Consider the following 5,000-nt stretch of genomic DNA (forward strand, 5'->3'; position numbering starts at 1 on the left):
CTGTATAAAATCTCAACATGAAAACGCGTCATGGTACTGAAGGGGCTAAGATTTTATTTCCTTTACTGAAATTTGTTACGTAATATACTTAGCTTATTGATATATATTGGTTGATAGGGGCGGGAAAATGGTTACGTTGCATTCTGGAGTGGACAGTTGAGGTAAATGATAAAGAGGGAAGGAGGAAGAAGGAGAACAAAGCAAAGGGAGATAATGAGGGAGAGACCAAATAAGATAACGAAGGAGGAGAAATAAGAGGTGAAGTTGAGGAGGAGAAAAAGAGGAAGTAAAGGAAGGAGGTCAGAAAGAGAAAGAAATAGTGAGGAGGAGGAGGAGGAGGAGGAGGAGGAGGAGGAGGAGGAGGAGGAGGAGGAGGAGGAGGAGGAGGAGGAGGAGGAGGAGGATAGAGGAGCGTAGACAGGTATAAGAAGTGCGGCACCTCGCTGCTATGACAACCATCCCTCCATTCTCCCCTCACTCTTTACCTCCCTCTCGTCTTCCCTCTCTCTCTCTCTCTCTCTCTCTCTCTCTCTCTCTCTCTCTCTCTCTCTCTGTTCCATTTTCATTGCCCATTACACTTACATTTTTTATTTATACATTTTTACTTGTTTTTATTTCCCGATTTTATTCTTCCTTTATTTATTTATTTTACCGTGTGTGTGTGTGTGTGTGTGTGTGTGTGTGTGTGTGTGTGTGTGTGTGTGTGTGTGTGTGTGTGTGTTGGGGCATCTGTATTCCCGAAGGTCGTGTTGGACTCTCGCCTGGCCGGAGCTTCGCCGTCAGCAGCCGTGGTCCGCATCCCCCACCTCTCTCTCTCTCTCTCTCTCTCTCTCTCTCTCTCTCTCTCTCTCTCTCTCTCTCTCTCTCTCTCTCTCTCTCTCTCTCTCTCTCCTCTCACTTAACATCTCTCTTTCCCTTTATCAAGATTTCTGCAAACTCTTTCAGCCTTACTAGCTACCTGGAGCCTTGCCTTAACTCCTCCTCCTCCTCCTCCTCCTCCTCCTCCTCCTCCTCCTCCTCCTCCTCCTCCTCCTCCTCCTAAGTCTGGTACGTGACACTAGGTAAAAGGAAAGGGAACGATGAAGTACCGGTTTGAAGGACTGTGGAAGGAGTGGCAGGTAGGTAGGTAGGTAGAGAGAGAGAGAGAGAGAGAGAGAGAGAGAGAGAGAGAGAGAGAGAGGGAGAGGGAGTGATGGGACTTGGAAGGCAGGAGAAAGGAAACTGGACGTGTGAGAGATGGGTAGGACAGCGGGTTTTGAGAGAGTGTGGTAAAGGAGAGGCAGGTTGGATGTGTGTAAGGGGAGGTAAGTAAAGTATATCGATTTTTTTTTTTATTGCCAGAAATATGAGTATCGGGGCAGCCTGTCGAGCCAAGGCGAGTGTGTCGGGGAGAAGGGAGTCAGGCTGCGTGTATGGAGAAGGATAGTGAGGCAGGCTGGGTGTATATGTGGAAGGATAGGGAGTCAGGGGTAGGAAGGAAGACAGGCTGTGTTTAAATGAATGGGAGTGAAGCAGTCTGGGAGTTGTCTGGGTGTGAGGGGGGGGCTATAGTGAGGCAGGCTGGGTGTATATGTGTATGGGAAAGGAGAGATTGGTATGTGTGGGGAGAGGAAGGGAGGAAGGCTGGCTTTAAGTGGAGCGGAGTGATATAGGCTGGGTGTATGTATGTGTGGGGAGGATAGTGAGGCAGGCTGGGTGTATGTGTGGAAGGGTTGGGAGTCATGTGTGGGGAGAGGAAAGGAGGCAGGCTAGGTTTAAATGGATGGGAGTGAGGCAGGCTGTGTGTATGTGGAGAGGAGTGAGGCAGGCTGGATGTAAGAGCAGGCTTGGTATGTGTTGCGAGGTAGGGAGAGGTGTTGGCTGCAGGTGTGGGACAGTGGATGGGGGAAGGCAAGGTGGCTGGATGTAATAAATGGTAGTAATGATTTATGGTTTATTCACCAGGGAAGTCTTTCAGCATAAAACTAAACATGTTGTCTCGGTTCATAAAATATCCTGCAATATGAAAATAGTGCAATCTTGGTAAAGGATAATCGTGACTCATATTTAGATAGAAAGTGAGGTATGGGTACAAGTTTATGTAGTGGCATCACGTTGCTTTTAAGTTACTTGCTATGGATGAATTTTTATATGTAGATTTTATAATGTAAAAAGGAGTTCTGGCTAAAGGCAACAGAAAGGCATGAAGAAAGCCCGCTGAAGGTGCCACTCCCTGAAAAAAAAAAAAAACATAAGGTGAAAAATCTCCGAGCCGATTTCTAAAGTAATTCATGAGTACCATACCGGTTTCCTAGAAAATAATAATAATAAATAGAAATACATGAAAAAAAGAGTATTAAAGAGTCTGGATTTGTGTGAATTGAGAAGACTCCTTTGCCCGCCAACAGTGAGATCTCTTCGTCTTTAGTGTGATGACGGAATTAAGTAGTTATAATGCAATTTCAGACTTTCGATCACGTCTCTCTCATTGTGAAGAACCGTTTTTTTATTGTCTTTGACTTTTCAATGTTGTTTCTCATATGCTTTAAGCCTTTAGTCTCCCATAAGAACTAATGTAAAAGGCCAAGAAAATCACTAGTACAGTATTTTTTTTTTATTTATGACACTCACATTGATGCAGAATCCATGTTAACCTCTTCAGTACTGGGTCACATTTTTACATTGAGTTTTGTATACCATTACACCATTTTATTAACATGAGGAAGGGTCTATGGAGGTCAGAAGATTAATGGCCACAGTCTTCACTATTTTAATCACCCACATAAGTTTCTGAAGCTGTATAAAACCACCATATAGCAACCAGAATGAATATGGAAACGCGTCATGGTACTCACTCATGGTGGCTAAACTATCACTGGAATCATGAAAAAACACAACTGAAAGCCCGGACAACTTCCACTAGAGATTTGAGAGCAATGGAGTTAAGACACCGAGACATTTCTGAACACCCATGTAAGGCCAGGCTGCCTCACTGGTGCCGCGTGCTATGGGGAGGCAGTCTGGGTGTGTTCCCCCTATGAACCATGAACACAACTGTTGAGTGGAGCCAAGGTGTCCTGCGCGCTGCATGATGAAAGAAAAGATTGTGAGAAAGAGAACCATGTTAGGAGGATAGCGAAGAGGAGGGAGGCAGGTTGGGTGTATGTAGAGGCAGGCCGGACAGGAGGCAGGCTTGGTGTGTGGGAGGCAGGCTGGATGTGTCTATAGGTGTGTGGGGAGAGTGGCTGGGTGTGTGGGGAGGCAGGCTGGGTACGCGGGAAAGCAGGCTGGTGTGTGGGGAGGCAGGCTGGGTGAGTGGGGAGGCAGGCTGGGTGTGTGGGGAGGCAGGCTGGGTGAGTGGGGAGGCAGGCTAAGTGTGTGGGGAGGTAGGCTGGATGAGTGGGTAGGTAGGCTGGGTGTGTCGGGAGGCAGGCTGGGTGTGTGGGAAGGCAGGCTGGGTGTGCGGGGAGGCAGGCTGGATGAGTGGGGAGGTAGGCTGGGTGTGTGGGGAGGCAGGCTGGGTGAGTGGGAGGCAGGCTGGGTGAGTGGGGAGGCAGGCAGGCTGGGCAGGAGGCAGGTTCCTCCAGCATTATGCAGGATGGCGATCAATAGCCTTTCTCAATTCACGGTGGACGACCTCCCTCCCTCTCTCCCCTCACTCCCTCCCTCTCTTCCTCCCTCACTCCCTCCCTTCAGTTGGCCTTGTGACTGCCACTCCCTCCCCTCCATCCCTCCCTCCCTCCCTCCCCACCACTCCTCACTCCCTCCCTTCAGTTGGCCTTGTGACTGCCACTCCCTCCCCTCCTTCCCTCCCCTTCTTCCCTCCCTTCTTCCCTCCCTTCCCTTCAGTTGGTCTTATGACTGCCGCTCCCTCCCCTCCTTCCCTTCCCTTCCATTCCCTTCCCTTCCCTTTCCTTCCTATCTCACTCCCTGCCTCAGTCCCTTCCCTTCCCTTCAGATGGCCTTGTAACTGCTACTCCTTCCTTCCCTCCCTCCCTTCCTCTCTTCCCTCCTTCCCTTCCCTTCCCTTCATTTGGCCTTGTGACTGCCACTCCTTCCTCCTTCTTCCCTCCCTTCCCTTCATTTGGCCTTGTAACTGCTCCTTTTCTTCCCTCCCTCCTCCCTTCATTTGGGTTTGTAGCTGCTCTCTCTCTCTCTCTCTCTCTCTCTCTCTCTCTCTCTCTCTCTCTCTCTCTCTCTCTCTCTCTCTCTCTCTCTCTCTCTCTCTCTCTCTCTCAGTTGACCTTCTAACAGCTACTCTCTTCTCTCTGCAGTTGACCTTGTAACAGCTCTACCTTCTCCCTTCCTTCCTTTCCTCCTTCCTTCCTTCCTTCCTTCCTTCCTTCCTTCCTTCCTTTCCTCCTTCCTTCCTCGTCATGGTCCATTTGTTCCCTGTAATTTATATCATGGCGTGAAATTATGAAGCTTGAAATGATAGTCTTGTAGTAGTAGTAGTAGTAGTAGTAGTAGTAGTGGTGGTGGTGGTGGTGGTGGTGGTGGTGGTGGTGGTGGTGGTGGTGGTGAGGCTTTGTATTGTCTGTTTTGTTGTGTGTGTGTGTGTGTGTGTGTGTGTGTGTGTGTGTGTGTGTGTGTTTCTGGCTCAGGTGATAATGACAGACATCAACTTCGGTATGGACAAGTGCTTATTGAGATGAGAGAGAGAGAGAGAGAGAGAGAGAGAGAGAGAGAGAGAGAGAGAGAGAGAATATAATGAGGAATTTCTCTCTCTCTCTCTCTCTCTCTCTCTCTCTCTCTCTCTCTCTCTCCCCCTCTCGTCACATCAACATTCCTCTCGAGAGTTCAGAAAATTCTAACTTCTTTTGCCGTATTTTCTAAACCAGTCGGTGGAGAGAAGAGGAGCCGTCTGCCAAGCCTTCCTCCTCCTCTTCCTCCTCCTCTTCCTCCTCCTCCTCCCCCTCCTCATCATCATCCTCATATTCCTTTTTCAGTATCCTCTCTTCCTTTTCCTTCTTTTCTTCTTTCTCTTCTCCTTTTCTTCAGTAGTGTACGATTTTCTTCAT

Source organism: Portunus trituberculatus, chromosome 42, assembly GCF_017591435.1.
Source record: "Portunus trituberculatus isolate SZX2019 chromosome 42, ASM1759143v1, whole genome shotgun sequence".
Classification (NCBI taxonomy): domain Eukaryota; kingdom Metazoa; phylum Arthropoda; class Malacostraca; order Decapoda; family Portunidae; genus Portunus; species Portunus trituberculatus.